The sequence below is a fragment of the Hypanus sabinus genome, chromosome 2 (genome assembly GCF_030144855.1).
Source record: "Hypanus sabinus isolate sHypSab1 chromosome 2, sHypSab1.hap1, whole genome shotgun sequence".
NCBI lineage: Eukaryota > Metazoa > Chordata > Chondrichthyes > Myliobatiformes > Dasyatidae > Hypanus > Hypanus sabinus.
Window position 1 is genome coordinate 181358323 of NC_082707.1, and position 22627 is coordinate 181380949.

At 43.3% G+C, this 22627-nt stretch overlaps 1 protein-coding gene across 2 annotated transcripts in view; it reads left to right on the plus strand.

Moving 5' to 3' along the window:
- nudt14 (nudix (nucleoside diphosphate linked moiety X)-type motif 14) overlaps nucleotides 1-22627 on the plus strand; it is a 122430-nt gene that overhangs the window by 835 nt on the left and 98968 nt on the right. The gene's annotated exons all lie outside the window — the stretch shown is intronic.

The window sequence follows — 22627 nt, forward strand, 5'->3', positions numbered from 1 at the left end:
TGTATGCACAGGTGCAAAGAAAAACTTACAGCAGCTTTACAGGCACAGAGCATCATAGAAACAGAATTCACAAGTGGAAAAACAAATTATACATGATTATTACACGAAATAATTCAAAGTTCAGAGTAAATTTATTATCAAAGTACATATATGTCCTGACATACAATTTACATAAGAAATTGGAGCAGGAGTAGGCCATCTGGCCCCTCGAACCTGCGCTGCCATTTAATAAGGTCATGGCTGATCTGGCCATGGACTCATGTCCACTTATCTGCCTTTTCCCCCATAACCCTTAATTCCCCTACTATGCAAAAATCTATCCAACCCTGTCTTAAATATGTTTACTGATGTAGCCGCCACTGCTTCATTGGGTTGAGAATTCCCCAGATTCACCACTCTCTGGGAAAAGCAGTTCCTCCTCATCTCCATCCTAAATCTACTCCCCTGGATTTTGAAGCTTGTCCCCTAGTTCCAGTCTCACCTACCAGTGGAAACAACTTTCCTGCCTCTATCTTATCTATCCCTTACATAATTTTATATGTTTCAACATAGAATAGTACAGCACATTACAGGCCCTTCAGCCCACAATGTTGTGCTGACCCTCAAACCCTGCCTCCCATATAACCCCCCACCTTAAATTCCTCCATCTACCTGTCTAGTAGTCTCTTAAACTTCACTAGTGTATCTGCCTCCATCACTGACTCAGGCAGTGCATTCCACGCACCAACCACTCTTGAGTAAAAAACCTTCCTCTAATAACCCCCTTGAACTTCCCTTCGCTTACCTTAAAGCCATGACCTCTTGTACTGAGCAGTGGTGCCCTGGGGAAGGGGCGCTGGCTATCCACTCTATCTATTCCTCTTAATATCTTGTACACCTCTATCATGTCTCCTCTCATCCTCCTCCTCTCCAAAGAGTAAAACCCTAGCTCCCTTAATCTCTGATCATAATCCATACTCTCTAAACCAGGCAGCATCCTGGTAAATCTCCTCTGTACCCTTTCCAATGCTTCTACATCTTTCCTATAGTGAGGCGACCAGAACTGGACACAGTACTCCAAGTGTGGCCAAGTGTTTCTATACAATCTCTTCTCATTCTTCTGAATTCCAGCTAGTACAGTCCCATATCTCCTCATAGTCTAACCCTCTCATCTCTGGAATCAACCTATTGAACCTCCTCTGCACTGCTTCCAAGGCCAGTATATCCTTCCTCAAGTAAGTAGACCAGAACTGCATGTAGTATGCCAGGTGTAGCCTCACCAATACCCTGTACAGTTGCAGCATAACCTCCCTGCTGTTAAATTCAGTTTCTCTAGCAATGAAGACCAATATTCTGTTTGCCTTCTTGATAGCCCGCTGCACCTGCAAACCAACTTTTTGTGATTCATGCACAGCAGAATGATGCAATTTTTTACCATTTAACCGATAATCTGCTCTTTTGATTTTCCTTCCAGCACCGACCCCTGCAGCACACCACTCACCACTGATTGCCAACCAGAGTAACACCCATGTATCCTGTGCTTTCTATTAGTTAACTGGTCCTCTAATACATCAGCCCCAACTCCATGAATCCTTGTCTTACGGATAAGACTTTTATGTGGCACTTTATTGAACGCCTTCTGGAAATCCAAGTAAATAATGTCCATCTGTTCCCCTCTATCCACTGTGCTCATTATATCCTCAAAGAACTCCAGTGAGTTTGTCAAACTGGACCTGCCTTTGCTGTATCCATGCTGCATTATCTGATGGATCTATTTCTTTCCAGATGCTTCACTATTGTTTCTTTAATGATATCTTCAAGCATTTTCCCAATTACAGATGTTAAACCAACTGGCCTATTGTTGGCTGCTGTTTGCCTACATCCTTTCTTGAACAGTGGCGTGACATTTGCCATCTTCCAATCGGCCAGAACCTGCCCAGAGTCCAGAGGATTTTGGTAAATTGTCACCAAGCCTCTACTATAATTTCTGCCATTTCTTTAAGTATCCTGGGATACATTCCATCAGGATCAGGGGACTTATCTATCTTCAGGCCTGCAAGTTTGCTCAGCACTACCTCTTTATTGATAGCTATTGTATCGAAAAGTCCTCACCTCCCAATGCATCTATAGCATCTCTCTTTGGCATGTTAGATGTGTCCTTGTGGGAGTTGTTTTCTTGAGGGCATACACAATAAATCCAAGAAGCACAGTAAAATCAATGAAAGACTGCACCCAACTGGACAAACAAACTGGACAAACTTTTGTGCAAGTACAAAAGAGAGAAAAATAATGATAAATAAGCAATAAATATCAAGAATGGGAGATGAAAAGTCCTTGAAAGTGAGTCCATAGGTTCAATTTTGTACATTTAGAATACAAATAAAGTCTATTTTAGTGCAAATGGTATTAGTGTTGCTAAATGGTTGTGATTAAGGTTGTGCCTATTGATTCAAGTACTGAATGGTTGAAGGGAAGTAGCTGTTCCTGAACCTTAGAGTGTAGGACTTCAGGCATCTGTAACTCTTGCCCAAGGGTAGCAGTGAAAAGATGACTTGGCCCAGATGGTGGGGATCTTTGATGATGGATGATGGCTTCCTGAGGCAGTGCCTCTTTGTAGCTGAGTGCTATGGAATGGAGTGAAGGACACTCATTTCAGGGGAAAAGTGACTGTTGAGAATTTCTTCAAATTGTTTCTCCAGTGGACGCTGGGTTTTGGTTCTCAGTGGGGTAAGCTCTTGTGTGTTTAAAGAAAGATTTAAAGATTACATGTCACATGTACATTGAAACATGGAACCATCCAGTGAAATGCATCTGTTGCGTCAATGACCAACACAGCTTGAAGATGTGCTGGGGTCAGCCCACAAATGTTGCCATCAGTATAGCATGCCCATAACTCACTAAATCTAACCCATACTTCTTTGGAATGTGGGAGGAAACCCACATGGTCACGAGGACAACCTACAACCACCTTACAGACAGTGATGGGGACTGAACCCTGAACTTCTGATAGCTGGTGCTGTGAAGTGTTATGCTAACTGCCAAGCTACCGTACCACCCTGATCGCAGTCACAATGCAAAACCTGTTGGGAGGGAGTTCTTCAGCATAGGAAAGGGAATCTTTCACACTTATAGTCATTGAGGGTCTGTGAGCATGGGTCAATTATCCTGACTAGTGTTGGCAAATTGGGGACCACTGGCAGGGAGGCTTGACAGGGATGGGAGATGTTGCCACAGTGACGTACATGGATGCAGCATCGATCATGGATGGTCTTAACTGCACTAATAAAAACACAAACCTCACGAGCTCTTTCGAGCATCCTTCCATTCTTTCTCTCTTCATCTATACTTGTGTGCCAAGGGCTGTTTGTAATGCTACAGAGAGGTATGTGCAGACAGCCTTCCTCTTGGAACTTCTTCAGGATCAGGAAGACTTCTACCCTGGTTCTGTATAGTCAAATGACTGCAAACCTTTATTATACCATACCTTTTGCTGCAGAAGTCTTAATGAGCTGGGTGTTTAGAAAAGTGCAGCTCAAAAACAGGCCTTTTGGTTCATCTATTCCATGCCAAACTATTAATCTGCTTAGTCATATCAACCTGCACCTGGTCCATAGCCCTCCATACCCCTCCCTTCCATGTACCTGTCCAAATTTTTCTTTAACATTGAAATTGAGCCTGCATTCACAACTTCCACTGTCAGCTTGTTCCATGCTCTCACCACTGTCTGAGTGAAGAGGTTCTCCCTCATGTTCCCCTTAAACATTTCACCTTTCACTTTAAACCCATGACCTCTAGTCCTTGTCTCACCTAACCTCAGTGGGAAAAGCTTACTTGCATTTACCCTATCTATATTCCTCATATACCACTATCAAATATCCCCTCATTCTCCTGTGCTCCATGGAATAAAGTCCTAACCTATTTAATCTATCATCGAGTTTGGGCAAAATCCTTGTAAATTTCCTCAGCACTCTTTTCACCTTATTTACATTTTCTCTGCAGGTAGGTGACCAGATATGCAGAGATATTCCAAATTGGACATCACCAATGTCTTATACACTTCAACGTAACATCCGAATTGTTGTACTCAGTACTTTGATTTATGAAGGCCAATGTACCAAAAGCTTTTTTTACGACTTACCTACCTGTGACTACACTTCCAAAGTATTACGGATTTGTATTCCCAGATCCCTCTGTTTTACTGCACTCCTCAGTGCCCTACCACTCACCTGGTTTGTCATCCCAAAGTGCAGCACCTCACACTTGTCTGCTTTAAATTCATCTGTCATTTTTCAGCCCATTTCTCCAGCTGATCCAGATCTCACTGCAGGCCTTGATCTTCTTCCTCAATGTCTGCTACACCCCCAATCTTGGTGTCATCCACAAATTTTTTGATTGAGTTTACCACACCACCACATCATTGATATAAGTGACAAACAACAATGGACCCAGCACTGATCTCTGTGCACTCTACTAGTTACAGACCCCCAACCAGAGAGGCAACCATTTACTATCACTTTGTGGCTTCTCCCACAAAGCCAATTCTAATCCAATTTACTACTTCATCTTGAATTCAGAGTGACTGAAACTTCTTGATCAACCTGTCATGCAGGACTTTGCCAAAGGCCTTGCGAAAGTCCACATAGACAACACTCTTGCCTTCATTAGCATTCCTGGTAACTAACTCAAAAAAACATGACCTACCTTGCACATATCCAAGTTGACTATCCCTGATCAGTTGCTGTTTATGCAAGTATTTATATATCCTGTCCCTCAGAATACATTCCAATAACTTACCCACTACTGATGTCAGACTCATTGGCATATAATTTCCTGGCTTAATTTTAAAGCCTTTATTAAACACTGGAAAACCATTAGCTATCCTTTAATCCTCCAGCACTTCAGCTGTGGCAAAGGACATTTTAAATACACTATCTCTGCTCGGGCCCCTGCAATTTCTGCACTAGCCACCCAAAATTCTCAGGCCCTGGGGTTTTATCCTTACTAATTTTCCTCAAGACAGCAAACATCTCCTCCTCTATAATCTGTATATGGTCCATGATCTCATTGCTACTTTGGCTCACTTCTAAAAACCTGTGTCCATCTCTGAGTAAATATAGATGCAAAAAATCCATTTAAGATCTCTGCCCTCCCTTTGATCTTTGCACTTAGCCTTCATGTGTGCTTGGTTAGAAACTTCAGATGTTCCTCCTTTAGTCAGAGTGGTGATGGGCCAGGGGTTCCCATGAGTTGGTGAACACATTACTTCAAATTCATTGATGTGTGTATTGCTTTCCTCTGGAAAAATTCCAGAACCTAGAACATAGAACCTAGAACACTAAAGTACAATGCAGGTGCTATGGCTTACAATTTTGTACCAACATCTTAACTGACTCCAAGATCAAAATAACCCTCCCCTCTGACATAGCCTTCACTTTTTCTTTCATCCATGTGCCTATCTAAGACTCTTAAATGTCCCTAACATATCTGCCTCTACCACCAACCTCTGATAGCATATTCCATACACTTATCCACTCTGTGTAAAATCCTACTTCTGACATCCACCTTCCCCCCCCCCCCCCCACTGATACTTTCCCCCAATTACCTTAAAATGATGCGTGCTCATATTAGCTAATTCTGTCCTGGGATAAAAGTATCTGGTTGTCTGCTCTATATATGCCTCTTATCATCTTATACACCTCTATCGAGTCACTGCTCATTCTCCTTCACTCCAAAGAGGAAAGTCCTAGTTCACTCAGCCTTTTCTCATAAGACACACTCTCTAATTCAGGCAGCATCCTGGTAAATCTCTGCATGCCCTCTAAAGTTTCCACATCCTTTCTATATTGAGCCAACTGGCACTGAATGCAATACTCCTATTGCATTCAATGCTCATGGAGCTCGGAACAAACATAGAACAGTACAGCACAGGGATAGGTCCTTTGGCCCACAATGTTGTGCCAAACCAATTAAATTAGTAGTCAAATGGCCAACTAAACTAATGTGCTCTGCCTACATAATGTGTGTATCCTTCCATTTCCATCTCATCCATGTGTTTACTTGCACACCTCTTAAAAATCTCCATTGTATTGTCATCTACCGCCACCACAGGAAGTGCAATCCAGTCACTCACCACACATTGTGCAAAATACTTGCTCCTCATATTGTCTTTGAACTCACCCCCTCTCACTTCAAATGCATGTTTCTGGTACTAGACATTTCAATCTTGGGAAAAAGATACAGTCTATCTAATCTGTCTCACCCTCTTATAAACTTATAAACCTCTATCAGCTCTCCCCTCATCTCCTCAGCATTTACTACTCCAGAGAAGACAACCCAAGTTTCTCCAACCTCTCGTTATAGCATTTGCCGTTTAATCCAGGTAACATCCTGGTAAATCTCTTCTGTTTTGGCGATCCTGCAGTTGTCCTCATTGTCAATGTGGACTGCTCTTGAGAGGGTGCTGCCAAGATGAATGAACTTATCGACTGCCTGGAGCTGATGGCCATTTACCGAGATTGATGGTTCCACTTAGGGTTAATCTGGGGCTGCTTGGTGCATGACTTCTGTCTTCTTGGTGCTGATGGTTTGACCGAAGATGTCACATGTAGTGGAAAATTTGTTGATGCCCTGCTTGTCGGACACGGCTTGCGTAGAGCACAGATGTCAGCGAATAGGAAGTCTCTCAGCACCACCCTTTTCACCTTAGTAATAGTTTGAAACCTGCTCAGGTTGAATGTCTTGCCATCCATCCTCTACTTGTTGTGGATTCCAGGATCACTGCCTAGGAATGCATCAGTCAACATTGCACTGAACATGATGCTGAAGAGTGTGGGTGCCAGCACACATCTCTACCTGACCCTATTTGTGATTGAGAAAGCAACAGAACAGTCTCCATCATCAAACTTGTGGACTGACATCCTGTCATGAAACTGCTTGACTATGGTGATGAATTTGCCAGCACAATCAAACTTCTCCATGATCTTCCATAATCCCTCTCGGCTCACTGTGTTGAAGGCCTTAGTAAGATTGACAAAGGAGGTGTAGAGCTGTCTGTTCTGCTCTTGTCATTTTTCTTGGAGTGTCTCATAGCAAAGATCGTGTCAGTAGTCCCTCTTCCTTTCCTGAAGCTGCACTGACTTTCTGGGAGATGACCTCATTCCAAATGAGCATTTAGCCTGTCTAGCAGGACTCTGGCTAAGATTTTCCCAGCCACTGAGAGATGCCTGTGAAGTTGTTGTATGCTTGGCAGTTTCACTTCCTATTGTACGGGTGTACAATTGATGCATCTTTCATTTCTTGTGGAATCTGACCCCTCTCCCAGAAGGACAGGAAGAACTCTGTCAGTTTGTTGGTAATGTGGACCACCTGCTTTGTAGACCTCTGCTGGTATAACATCTGCTCTGGGAGCCTTGCCACTTGACAGCTGGCCTATTGCTTTCTTGACTTCCTCCTCTTGGGGAAGAGAGTCCACTTCATGGTTGATGCCTACTTCTTCGAGACAATCAATTGGTTCCTTGTTAATGATTGATGGTCTGTTCAGCACAGATTCAAAATGCTCTGCTCATCTGTCTAGAACCTTGGCCTTCTCAGTGATGAATGTCTGTGCTTAGCAGGGGTGAGATCCCAGAAGGGTGAGGGCCGTACAGTGTTTCGATAGCAATAAAGAATCTCTCTGAGTCACGTTGTCAGCGTAGCCCTGAATTTCCCGCCTTTTTGTTGAGCCTTGTATCTTTCTGAGTTTGGTTTGAACTATTCTGCATGTATTGGCAAATGCTATCTTCTTGGAGATGCAGGAAGAATCATTCTGATAGGCTCTGTGTAGCCTGTGCTTTTCCCTAGAAGAGCTTTTATCTCCTCATCTTTCTTATTGAACCAATTGTGGTTCTTTCTTGTTGTAGGCTGAGGTCCTCGAAGGAGGCGAATGAACTTGATCTCTGAAAGCAGCCCGCTCCTCTTCAACATCTCCAGGATGAACACCGGTGAGCTGTGACTGGAGGATTTTAATCAGGTGGTCTGCAGTAGTACCCGATTTCAGCTTGCTGACTTTGAGCTTCTTAGCAGATTTCCTTGCCTGCGGACATTGTTTGGGTTGGATATGGACATTAATTTTTGAAATAATCAGTCGGTAGTCTTTCCAGCAGTCTGTGTTGCACATGTGGCTTTGGTCACTCTGACATCGTGTCTGTTACATCTTCTGGTGATGATGTAGTCAATTAGATGCCAGTTGCTTAGGGCAAAGATGCATCCAAGATGTCTTGTTATGGTGTGGCAGGCAGAAGACTATGTTGGTGATGATCAGGTCATGCATGACACAGGTTTTCAGAAGACGCAAGCCATTGCTGTTGCATTTGCTGTCTACCACATTGTGCTATAGGACTACATCCTATTGTGGTCTCTTTCTGCTCAAGTGTTGAAATCTCCAAGGAAAAGGAGCTTGTTTGACCTTGGTACAGCTGCAATCAGGGAATCAATCTCTCCGTAGAACTTGCCTTTGGCTTCCTCTGGGTTGGTCATCGTCGGGCCATAGGCGCCGATCAGCGTGACGTTGCACTTATTTCTCAGGGTAGTTGCATGGTCGGTAGATGATTGTTGAATCCTTTTAGTAGACTGGTAAGCTTTTGGACATAGTGGTTCTTGATAGCAGATCTGAACCCTGCTTCACGATGTTCGCTACTGCTGCATCTACTCCAGAAGGATTTGTAGCTGCCACCTGTTTCTGTCAGTTAGCTTTTGTTGGCCAGGCAAGTCGGAGAGGGCTGCTATGTGAACCTTGTACCTCTCCAGTTCTCTTGCCACCAAAGCAGTTCTTCTGTCTGGTCTGTCAGACTTGGCATTGTCCATTAAGGTTTGCATGTTCCATGTGCCAATTCTGAATGGTGTCAGTTTTGTTCAATATCTTTGATTTCGATTGCTGAAGTGGGATCCCTGCTAGCTGCAGCTTGCTGACCAGGGTTGAGTGAAGTAGACAATGTTTAGGGTACTTTTCCTAGCCCCTTCCTTGTACTACAGAGGTGAACAGTGTGGTCCTGAAAAGGGCTGCCTAGTCGTGTTACAATTTTGGTCAACGAAAAATGACACATTGCCCTGAGGCCCCTGTGTGCAGGTCCGTGGCGACGGCTTCCAGTGTGTATCCTCAATTTCTGCTTTGTTGCTTGCCCATCACCACAGGGCTTGGATTTGGATTTTGTGACTTGTGCATGAGTTTGACTAAAGTGAGGGAGAGTTGCACAGGTTGTCAACCTCACTCTCTCGTACTAATCTGTTTGGATCCAGTGGCAAGGCAAGAGTCAAGATGACTGGAGATAGGTCAGGGTGCAGTGGATGACCAGGGCAATCTATGTGTCTTGTTGTACTCTTCGCGCTCCACATGTGTGTTGGGAAATGCCTTCCTGCCCGTTGAACCAGCTGGTAGTTTCCTCCGTGCAGTCTGCCGAATCCAGTCTTCATGTTTTGGGAAGACAAACCCAAAGTCACTGAGCATTCAGAAAAAAACCAATGGCCACTCTTACCTGGTTTGGCTGGCCTGTCAAAGATGTTGCCCAGGATGTGGCTGCTGTTGTATGCAAACAGCTTACTTGGAGCCACACATGAGAACTGAGCGCCAGGTGAGGATCAAAGGTGGAGGACCTACCTCGGAAGGTCTTCACACCAGAGGTGCTACCCCTCCCTGGCACCCTGTACACCCAAAAAAAAGTGCTACAGAAACGATAACAAATACCTCATCCCTGGGAGAGGAAGGATCTTCACCTAAAGATGAATGAAGTCTTGTGGTGAAAACAGGGTTGATCAATCTTTGGCCAAGGACTGAGAACACGTGAGCTGCTGTCTGTGGCCTGTGCCCCAGTAGGGGTGATAGGCTTAAGAAGAAAAAGTATTAGCTACTTGCCAGTTTCGCATACCTTACCTATGGCTAGAGAGGACATGAAGATATTGGTCAATGCCTCAGCAATCTCTTTCTTGCCTCTATCAATAACTGGGATACACCTCAACAGGCCTTGGGGACGTATCCACTTTAATGCTCTTTATGAGACCTAACACTACCTCCTTTACCTTGAAATGCCCTAGCACATCAATACACTTAGCACTGATATCCCTATTCTCCACATCCTTTGACTTAGTAAATACTAATGTAACGTACTCATTAATGACCTCACCCACATCTTCCAAGCAAATCCCCCCCCCTTTTAACCTTGAGTGGTCCTACCCTCTTCCTAGTTATCCTTTTGCTATTGATGCATATATTGAATGCTTTAGGGTTCTTTTTAATTCTACTTGCAAGGGGGTTTTCAAGGCCTCTCCTGGCTTTCCTAATTCCCTCCTTGAGTTCTTTTATGGCTTCTTTATAATCCTCAAGGGCTCCGTTTGATTCTAGGTTCCTCAGCTGTGTACGCTTTGCCTTTTTCTTCTTGACTAACTTCATCTTTTCTCTCAACATCCAAGGTTCTCTTACCTTGATGTCCTTGTCCTTCCTTCATACTGGAAGATCGTTGTCCTGTACTCTGTATAGTTGGCCTTTAAACATCTTCCATGTGTCAAATGTGGACTTGCTGAAAAACAGGTCTCATAACAGGTCTCATTTCCTTGCTCCAATTTAATACTGTCCCACTTACCATAAGGAGTTGTGCTCACTGTTCCCTGACTGCTCAGTCACTGAAAGGTCAGACACTTGGCCAGGCTCATTACCCAGCACCAGGTACAGTGTATCCCCTCCTCTTGTTCTATGGATTTAAGAAACCCTACTGGATGTACCTAATGAATTCTGCCTTATCTAAACTTCTTGCCCTAAGAATGTCCCAGTTTATATTAGGGAAGTTGAAGTCCCTATGACAACAGCCATATTGGTTTAACACCTTTCCTTAATCTGCCTGCATATTTGTTCCTCAATGTCCCGGTGGCTACTGAGGGGTCCATAGTCCAATCGCATCAGAGTGATTGCACCCTTCCTGTTTTTTGAGTTCAACCCATATAGATGCAGTGGATGAGCCTTCCATTATATCCCTGATGTAAAGTGTTTGCTTGCTACAGAAGTCTGGTGTCAGGCATGTGATTCACTCACTGGACAAAGTCTTGGTACTGACATCAGAGAGAACACTGACGTCAATTTTCTCATTAGATCGTAGTTATCAAAAGATTTTTGAATTAAGATTCACTATCTTCATGACATAGCCTCCCCAGGCTGTGCCTCTGTGGCTTCTTGTGATCCCTAAGTGTGACTGGATGATAGTCACGTCTCTGAGGAATTTGGGAGTGCCAACCAATATTTGCATAACCCCCTGGTGCATGCCTGTGAGTCCTCATGAGAATGACTGGTGTAAAGAAGTATTCTGCCACAACAGCAGAGGGTGCTCTGAGCATGTCCTTGGAGAATTGTGGAGAGAAATCTTTTTCTTGTGTCTAACTTGCAGTTTATCTTTTTGAACAGTAGCTCAGTGATTGTGCTCGTTAAATATGCAGTGGCTACTCTGGATGTGTTTGATGGAGTAATGTACACTCAGCCAATGTACACTCTTACACTCAGCCAAGTTTTTAATCTCCCTCCTGTATGCTAATTCATCACCCCCTTTGATACAGCCCACAACAGTCGTGTTGTCAGCAAACGTGTACATGGTACTTAGCCACACAGTTATAGGTGTAAAGCAAGTGGAGCAGGGGGCTAAATACATGTCCCTGGGGAGCTCCTGCGCTGATGGAAATTGTGGAGGAGATGTTTTTGCCAATCCCAACTGACTAGGGACTACAAGTGAGGAAATTCAGGATCCAATTGCACAAGGGGATATTGAGGCCCAGGACTTAGAATTTACTGATTAGTTCAGTTTTGAGGTGAGGATGGTGTTAAATGCTGAGCTGTAATCGATAAAGAGCATCCTGATGTAGGTATCACTTTTGTCCAGATGTTCCAGGGTTGTGTGAAGAACCAACAAGATAGCAACTGCTATAGACCTGTTGTACAGCAGATAGGTAGGTGGATTGGAGCAGATCCAAGTCACTTTTCAGACAGGAGCTGATATGCTTCAACACCAACCTGTCAATACACTTCATCACTGTGGATGTAAGTGCCACTGGGCGGTAGTCATTTAGACAGGTTACCATGCTTTTCTTGGACACCAGTACAATTGGAGCCTGCTTGAAGCAGGTGGGTACCACACTGCTGGAGCGAGAAGTTGAAGATATCCATGAATACATCAGCCAGTTGGTTGGCCCAGGCCTTCAGTACTCGGCCAGGTAATCCATTTGGACCAGATGCTTTCCTCAGATTCATTCTTTTGAAGGCAGCTTGCATGTCAACTTCAGATACTAAGACCAAAGGATTATCAGGAGACATGGAGGTGCGCGATGGTTCCTCCCTGTTCTGGTGGTCAAAGTAAGCATGGAAGGCATTGAGCTCATCTGGAAGTGAAGTTCTGCTGTCCCCTATGTTGCAAAATTTCACTTTGTAGGAGCTTAACCCCTGCCACAGCTGTCGAGCATCCCTTGTTGATTCCATTCTAGTCTGCACCTCTTATCTGCATTCATATCTGCATTCTCGATCTCCAGCCTTGAATGCCTCTGATCAGGCTCTCAGCAAGTATTGGATTTCATTGTTCATCCAGGGCTTCTGATTGGGGAAAACACTGAACGATGTCGTGGGGACACATTCATCCACAGCTGTTTTAATGAAGTCTGTAACAACTCTGGTGGTCATTCAGGTCCTCAGATGAGTTCTTGAACAGGCCCAGTCCACTGACTCAAGACAATCCTGTAACCATTCCTCAGCCTCCCGTGACCGCCTCTTAGTTGTCGATCTCTGGAGCCTTGCTTTTTACAGGCAACAGGAATACAGCCAAATGGTCCAACTTGTCAAAATACGATCTTGGGAAGGAATGATAGGCATTCCTTATTGTAGTGTAGCAGTGGTTTAATGTGTTGGGACCTCTGGTGCGGCAGGTTATGTGCTGGTGTTATGGGCAAGGTTTTCTTCAAGTAGGCCTAGTTAAAGTCGCTGACTATAATTTGAAATGTGTTGTGATAAGCCATTTCTTGTATCCAGTTTTGGGAGTGCTTGCTTGTAATCGGCCACGGGTGATATGTAAACTGCGGTCAGGATCACAGGTGAAGACTCTTGAGGCAAATGGAATGGTCTATATTTAATTGTTAGTGGTTCTAAGTCAGGGGAACAGGAAGTTGACATAACTCAACAACCCTGCGCCAATGAGAATTGACTAAAATAAAATATGCCACCAACTCTTTCTTTACAAGAATTTGAGGTTCGATTCATTCTGAAAATCGTAAAACCTTCTTGTTGGACGGTGTGTTCACTGTTAATTAAGTCTCAATGCAACAAACAATTTTCGAGGAAGTTACCAGGAAAGTGGATGAAGGGAAGGCAGTGGATGTTGTATACATGGACTGCAGTAAGGCCTTTGACAAGGTCCTGCTTGGGAGGTTAGATAGGAAGATTCAGTCGCTAGGTATACATGGAGAGGTAGTAAATTGGGTTAGACATTGGCTCAATGGATGAAGCCAGAGAGTGGTAATGGAGGATTGCTACTCTGAGTGGAGGCCTGTGACTAGTGGTGTGCCACAGGGATCAGTGCTGGGTCCACTGTTATTTGTCATCTATATCAATGATCTGGATGATAATGTGACAAATTGGATGAGCAAATTTGCTGATGATACAAAGATTGGAGGTGTAGTGGACAGTGAGGAAGGTTTTCAAAGCTTGCAGAGGGATTTGGACCAGTTGGAGGAATGGGCAGAAAAATGGCAGATAGAGTTTAATGCAGACAAGTGTGAGGTATTGCACTTCGGAAGATCAAACCAAGGTAGAACATACAAGGTAAATTGTAGGAGTGCAGTAGAACAGAGGGATCTGGGAGTACAGATACATAATTCCCTAAAAGTGGCGTCACAAGTAGATAGGGTTGTAAAGAGAGCTTTTGGTACATTGGCCTTTATAAATCAAAGTATTGAGTATAAGTTGGAATGTAATGGTGAGGTTGTATAAGACATTGGTGAGACCCAATTTGGAGTATTGTGTGTAGTTTTGGTCACCGAATTACAGGAAGGATATTAATAAAGTTGAAAGAGTGCAGAGAAGGTTTACAAGGATGTTGCTGGGACTTGAGAAACTGAATTACAGAAAAAGGTTGAATAGGTTAGGACTTTATTCCCTGGAGCTTAGGAGAATGAGGGGTGATTTGATAGAGGTGTATAAAATTATGATGGGTATTGATAGAGTGAATGCAAGCAGGCTTTTTTCACTGAGGCCAGGGGAGAAAAAAACCAGAGGTCATGGGTTAGGGGTGAAGGGGGAAAAGTTTAAAGGGAACATTGGGGGGGGCTTCTTCACGCAGAGAGTGGTGGGAGTGTGGAATGAGCTGCCAGATGAAGTGGTGAACGCTGGCTCATTTTTGACATTTAAGAAAAACTTGGACAGGCAAATGGACGAGAGGGGTTTGGAGGGATATGGCCCAGGTGCAGGTCAGTGGGACTAGGCAGAAAAATGGTTCAGCACAGCCAAGAACAGCTAAAAGGCCTGTTTCTGTGCTGTAATGTTCTACGGTTCTATGGTTCTAATTGAAATCTGCCTCTGATACAGCAGCCTTGCCCAGAGATTGTCAATCTTATTTTTAAGTGACTGTGCATTCACTAACAAGATGTAGACAGAGGATGCTCATCCCTCTGCACTTTGGCCTGGTTTAAATCCCACCTCTCCTGCTGCGTTCTTGGCCTTGGCATTGACTCTTAAAGGTGCCACGCTTTAAGGGTCTGCATTTAACCATCGAACATGAAATCTGACAATCATTGATGTAATTTCCTAGTCCGTTGTAAAGAGGAAGTTTACATACCATAGACTGTAGCAAAAGTAGTTCAGAAGGAGTGTACTTAAGAGGAATTTTTGGTACAAATTCCTGCAGCCCACAGAGAATTACAATGTACATAGGCGCCATCTTGATGATATCATACCTGCACCTCTTGATTATCATGATTAGAGGGCATATCTTTTGAGGAAAGATTGAGCTTTTCTCTTTGGAACGAAAGGATGAGAAGTGAGTTGATAGAAGTGTACAAGAGACATAGATTGAGTAGACAGTCAGTGCCTTTTTGTGAGGGCAGCGCTGGCTAATACCAGAGGACATTTTTTTAATGTGAGTGGAGGAAAGTTTAGGGATAGTTTTTTTTTACCCAGGGACTGGTAACGGCCTGGAATGCCTTGCCAGTGTGATAGTAGAGGCAGAAAAATTAAGGACATTTAGGAGGTACTTGGATGGGGACATGGATGAAAGAAAAATGGAAGGCTATGTGGAAGGATTGGATTGATCTCGGAGTAGGTTAAAAGGCTGGCACGACATTGTAAGCTGAAAGGCCTGTAAGTCCAGCACAGATCACACCCTGATATGTCCTATTGCTCGATGTAGCATTGATATTTCACTAAATCAACAGTTCTCTTTTTGCATGAATTATACACTGCTAGTGCAAAAAACACATTATATTCAGTAACATATAAAGGAGGTGTGGTTTAAGAATTTGATCTTGTCTAACTCTATGCTATATATATCAGCCCCTTCTGAAAACATTCCAGTGTTAAATCTCTGCCATCTTCCCTGAACTCGCACTCTGCTCTCTAAAAAGTGGAATGTGCCCTATTCTAATCCAATATTCTTTATTTTGTCTTGACTTTGTGATACAGGTTTTTACCTGTTCAGCGTCCTTATTCACATAGCAGGTAGCAGAATGCCTTACAGCATCAGTGATCACCAATTAAGGTCCAGTTCCTGCTGCAATCTGAAAGGAGTTTGCATGTTTTTCCTGTGACCACATGGGTTTCCATGGACGCTCCAGTTTCCTCCCACATTCCAAAAAATACGCACTGGTTAGGTTTAGTAAGTTGTAGGCATGCTATGTTGGCACTGGAAGCATGGTGACATTAGCGGGCTGCTCCCCAGCACATCCTCATACGTTGTTAGTCATTGATGAAAACGACACAACTCACTCTATATTTAGATGTATGTGTGATAAATAGAGCTAATCTTTAATTGTCACTGTTCTCAATGTCCTTATTCATCTTCAACTCAAGCCTGCTGAATTTTAAACACAAGAGATTGTACAGATGCTGGAAATCCAGAGCAACACACACAACATGCTGGAGGAACTCAGCATGTCCCGCAGCATCTATGGAGAAGAATAAAGAGTCGACATTTTGGGCTGAGACCTTTCATCAGGACCCTTCTGCATTTTGAACCTTTCAAACACCCTACTCCAAATTTCTGCACAGAAGAGACTACCATAGAATTTCCCGCCCTTTTTACTTGTCTCTCAGTCAAGGAACGGGTTATTAAAAACTCGAGGAATGCTAATTTTGTAATCTGCACTCGCCTCACTTATCTGTCCGCAGGTTTCATCCTGCGGTTTGTTGGAGGAGGGAATCTGTCATTAAGCCCACTAATGGAGCAATCTCTGCATTTTATCTGTGATCTCTAATCACACTGATTGTCTGAATTCCTGTCATGTGCACCTGCCCTCTCTTCAGCAGGGGTTCTGTCTCTCGTGTCACCATTCGTCTTGTTTTACTGTTCTGGCTCTTAAAAGAGTATTGCAACCTGATGAGTTCGCTTTATTACCACCGCACAGTTTGCAGCCAAGTTTCTGTGTGATTAAATCTATATTTTCCTGTGATATTGTTTTAAGTTTCCATGGTTTATTTTCCCACATTTCAAGCGTAAAACCTCGAGGTTTTTTGTTCATATTTAACATAACTTCTTGAGTCGTGATTTATTTTTATCACGAATTGTACCTCGTTCCTTTATCTCACTCTTTCCTATTATGAAAGGCTGTTAACTGCCCTCCTTTCATTTCCTCTTATTTTGCTTTATTTTCTGAAAAAATGTGGGATGACCTCATCCATCACTCCCTTTCCATCTTGCCTCTGAGTGCTTTGGTTTTACCAGCTGCTCCTCCTCCTTACTTGCACAAATATTTATGCTTTTATGCTTTTTCCAATTTATTAGTTTGCTTCCTATCCAGGCATAGGCCATCTTACTCAATCTATCCCCAGAACTGGTGCAATTGCTCCATAAACAGAAACTCCTTTCTGGCCACCATTGTGTAACCACTTACTAAGGCCCTGGATCTCCTTTTGCTCGCATTAACAGAGTCACGGCAGCACAGAAACAGGCCCTTTGGCCCATCTAGTCAATGCTGAACCATCAATCTGCACCTGGACTATAGCCCTCCATATACCTCCCATTTATGTACTTATCCAAGCTTCTCTTAAAGGTTGCAATCAAACCCAGATGCAGCACCTCATTATAGACAAGATTACAAAATAGGACACTCCATAGTTAGAGGAATAGAGATGAAATTCTGTGGATGCAATACAGACACTTGGAGGATATATTGCCTTCCAGGTGCCAGGGTCAGGGATGCCTTGGATCGGGTCCATATGCACTCTAAAGGGGGAGGGTGAGTAGCCAGAAGTCTTGGTACGTATTGGCACCAATGAGAAAGGTAGGAAAGGTAAGGAGGTCCTGAAGAGAGATTTTAGGGAGCTAGGTGGAAAGCTGAAAATCAGGACTTCCAGTATAGTAATCTCTGGATTGCTGCCATGTGCCAGTGAGGGTAAGAATAGGATTATTTTGCTGATGAATATGTGGCTGAGGAACTGGTACAAGGGCAGGAGTTCAGTTTTCTGGATTATTGGGACCTCTTTTGGGAAAGGTACGACTTGTATAAAAGGAACAGGTTATATCTGAACCTAATGAGGACCAATATCCTTCTGGGCAGGTTTACTAGAGCTGTTGGGGAGGGCTTAAACTAATTTGACAGGAGGATGGGAACTGGAGTGATAGGGCTGAGGAAAGGGTAGTTGGTTTACACAGAGAGGCAGTGTGCAGTGAGACTGCTAGCAAGGAGAGGCTGATGTTAGGGCAAAATTGGAGTCAATGGGATGAGTTGCAATGTAAAAGGGGAACAAAATCGAAAAGGGTGGTGATTGCAGGACTGGAGGTGTTATATTTGAATATAGACAGTATATTGAACTTGTAGCACACTTACAGATTGGCATGTATGATGTTCTGGGCATCACTGAATTGGCAGAAAGAAGATTATAGCTGGGAGCTTAACATCCAAGGATACACATTATATCGAAAAAGCAGGTAGGCAGAGGGGGCGGGGTGGTGTTGGTAAAAATGAAATCAAATCATCAAAAGAGATGACATGGGATCAGAAGGTATTGTCTTGGGTAGATCTAAGAAACTGCAAGGGTAAAAGGACCCTGATGGGAGTTATGTACAGACCTCCAAACAGTAGCCTCAGAATAGAGGGATGTCCATTTAGAACAGAGATAAGAGGAATTTCTTCAGTCACTGAGTGGTGAATCTGTGGAAATCATTGCCACAGGCAGCTATGGAGGCCAAGTCATTGGGTAAATTTAAGGCAAAGGTTTATAGTCATTGCATGAAGGATTATGGAGAGAGGACAAGAGATTGAGGGAAATGGATCAGTTATGAGGAAATGGGGGGACCAGACTCAATGGGCCATGTAGTCGAATTCTGGATCCCAATTCTTTTCCTATATCTTATGGTCTTATTGTTATCAGTGCACAAGTGTCAAGAAGAATGAAGTGATTGTTACTATACTATATCTGATGCAGCATAAAAAGACACAATAAGCATAAAGGACACAATACAAAGAAGCAAATTAACTATTGAGGATAAGAGGTGACCTGATAGAGGTGTATAAGATTATGAGAGGCTTTGACTGTGTGGATAGTCAGAAGCTTTTTCCCAGAGCTGGAGTGACTAGCACAAGAGCGCACAGTTTTAAGGCGTTTGGAAGTAGGTAGAGAGGAGGTGTCGGGTGTTTTTTACGCAGAGAGTGGTGAGTGCGTGGAATGGGCTTCTGGCGATGGTGATAGAGGCAGATACGATAGGGTCTTTTAAGAGACTCCTGGACAGGTACATTGAGCTCAGAAAAACGGAGGGCTATGGGTAAACCTAGGTAATTTCTAAGGTAAGGATGTGTTTGGCACAGCTTTGTGGGCTGAAGGGCCTGTATCGTGCTGTAGGTTTTCTATAAAGTGCGAGGTCATTACAACATAGATTGTGAGGCTAAAAGTTCATCTTATAAGAGGTTCATTCAGGAAGCTTAAGGCAGTAGGATAGAAGCTGTGCTTGGTGGTACGTGCATTCTGGTCTTTGTATCTTCTGCCAGGTGAGAGAGGTGAAAAGGGAGAATGTCTGGGGTGGGTGGAGTCTTTGATTATGTTACCTGCTTTACTGAGACAGTGAGAAGTGTAGACTGAGTCAACGGAGGAGAGAATAAGATTATAAGCCATTCAGCTCCCTCTGATTCCCACAATCTTTTCCTGTGTTTGTCGCCTGATGTTAACTGTGCTTTCGTCAACATGTCTTCCAAAACAGTAGTTGACAAAGATACTGGTTTATAAGGCTGTATTGCTGACTTATCCCACTCTATTGCAGCCAAACATGGACTGCATACCTTGGTAACTGGGTTGCTTCATCACCATTAAACACTGCTGTCTGAACTTGTTCAACCAGAAGTACTCTTCCTTAAGTCAGAGATTCCTTACATATCTAAATTAGTACTGTTGTGAATGCATCTGAACAAACTCATTCATTGTTGGGTACTTTGGGATGTTCTAAACTGTGAAAGAAACGGAACAGAGAACATTACAGCACAGTACCGGCTCTTTGGCCCACTATGTTGTGCCAACCTCTCAACCTATTCTACAATTAACCCTTTCTTCCTATGGAGCCCTTCATTTTTCTGTCATCATCTGCCTAAGAGTTTCTTAAATGCCCCTAATGTATCTGCCTCTACCACTATCCTTGGCAGCATGTTCTATGCACCCACCACTTTCTGTATAAAAAGAAGTTAACCTCTGACGTCACCCCATGCCCCAGAATACTATACTTCCTCCAACTACCTTAAAATTATGCCCCCTTGTATCAGCCGTTTCCACCTTGGCTAAAGTCTTTGGCTGTCCACTCTACCACTCTATCTATGTCTCTTATCACTTTGTGCACCTCTATTAGGTCACATTTCATCCTCCTTCATTGCAGAGAGAAAAGCCCTAGCATGTTCAACCTATCCTCATAAGCCAGTGATACCACAAAATTGTCAAGCAATGACAAGAGGGGATCTGTGATTTCTATTGCCTAGTTTAACATCATCAGCCAATATTATGGGTGACACAGTAGCATAATGGTCAGTCCAACACTTTACAGCATCAGCAATTGGGGTTCATTTCCCATTGCTGTCTATAAGGATTTGTACATTCTTCCCATTATCACATGGGTAACCTCTTATATTCCAAAGACATATGTGTTGGGGGTTGTAAGTAATGTTATGTTGGCGTTGGGAGCATGGTAATAATTGTGGGCTGCCCCCAACAGATTCTTATACTGTGATGGTCTTTGACACAAACAATGCATGTCACTTTTAATTTTTAATCTTTTGATATACCTGTTATAACTAAAGCTATTCTTTACTGACACAAAACTCTACGAAATCAGACACATAAATATTGTAGGTATAAGGCTGGGCAATGAGTGAATTATTTTTAGCATCTACAAAGCTCAAATCGGGAACATAATGGAATACTCTCCAGGTGCCTGGATGAGTTTATTTCTAGCAAGGAACTTGACTCTCTCTCTGACAAAATAGCCCACTTAATTGGCACCCCATTAGTCACACTAAAACTTCATTTTCTACCACTGGAATAGAATGACTATGCTATGTGCCGTCTAAAAAATACTGCACTTACTTTCAGTCAGCTTCATTGGTTTAGTTCCATGCCTGATTCCAGCTTCCAGAGACAAATAGCCTTAGTTCGGTCATGAGTGATGACCAGATAGCGGAGAAAATGAGTGATCAGAGCTTCTTTGAAGATGGACAACATCTCCATTGATTCCTGAAAAGGTCTGGACCAAGTCAGCTCAAAATAGAAAATTAGTATTCCACACCTCAAGGAGAGCTTGCATAGGTAGTGGAAGGAGACACAAATTGTCTACACCAACCCCCCCCCCCCCCCCCCCCCCGCCCCCCAGCCTGTCAACCATCTGTGGAAGAGTCTGCAAATATGACATGAACCTCTATAGTCAACTAGAAACCTGTAGAACTAAGTGGAGTCAAGTCATCCCTTGATACTTAAAATGGTTGTGCACAGTACTGGTTTCCATCTTTCAGGTAGGATAGAAATGAATTAAAAGCATCTCCTTGGGTGGTTTCCTCGATTTATAACTGGAATAAGCAGGTCGTCTTGTTGGGAAAGGTTGGACAGGTGAGACTTGTAATCACAGGAGTTTAGAAGAATGAACAGGGACAATTGAAGCTCTTAAAAATCTTCAGGGGTCTTGACAGGTGAATGCCAAGACACTGTTTGCTCTTGGAGAGTGCCTCTGTTACAGAGTCATCAATTTATACAGACATGGAAACGCCCTTCAGCCCATCTGGCTGTGTTTAACCCACAGCCCCCAAAACCTCTTCTATCCTAGTACATACCTAGATAGGTTTTAAATGTTGCTAATGTGGCCACCTCAACAACTGTATCTGGCAGCTCATTCCAAATGCACACAACTCTTTGCAGGAAGAAGCTACCCCAGGGGTCCCTTTACATCTCTCATCTTAAACCTATGTTGCCTTATTTTTAGCACCCCTTCCAAGAAGTTGTAGGCAGTTGAAATGGTTTTGCTGTGGACTAGATGGGCCAAAGAGCCTGTTTTAGTGCCGTACTTCTCCGTGTCTCTTAAAAAAAATGTTGCCTATTTAAAACAGACGAGCAATTTTCTCTCAGAGAGGCATGAGAATTTTGGAAGGCTGTTTCTCAAGGACAGTTGAATCTGGGTCTTTTAGTATTTTTTAAGGCTGCCAGTGACTATTGGGATCACTTCTTTTCACATTATAAGTCAATTGTTTGGATGATGGAATTGATGACTAAGTTTGTTGATGATATGAAGATAGGTGGAGGGGCAGGTAGTGTTGGAGGAAGCAGGGAGTTTGCAGAAGGACTTAGATAGATTAGGAGAATGGGCAATTAAGAGGCAGATGGGATATAACGTAGAGAAGTATATGGTCATACACTTTGGTAGCAGGAATAAATAGCAGGAATAGCAGAGACTATTTTCTAAATGGTGAAAAACTTCAAAAACAGAGGTGCAAAGGGAGTTGGGAGTCCTTGTGCAGGATTCCCTACAGATTAACTTGCAGGTTACGTCAATGGTAAGGAAGGCAAGTGCAAGGTTAGCAGTCATTTTGAGAGGATTAGAATAATAACCAATAATGCTGAGGTTTTATAAGGCATTGGTCAGACCACAGTTGGATTATTGTGAACAGTTTTGGGCCCCTTATCTAAGAAGAGATGTGCTGGCATTGTAGAAGGTCCAGAGGCGGTCCAGGAAAATAATTTCAGTAATGAACGGGTTAACATATGAGGAGCATCTTATAGCTTGCTGGATTAGAAGAATTGAGGGGTGGATCTCATTGAAAATTACTGAAAATTGAAATGCCTAGATAGAACAGATGTGGAGAGAATATTTCTTGTAGTGGGTGAGTCTAGGAACAGAGGGCACACCCTTAGAGTACAAGGATGTTGATGTAGAACAGAGATGAGGAGGGATTTCATTAGCCAGAGGGTGGTGAATCTGTG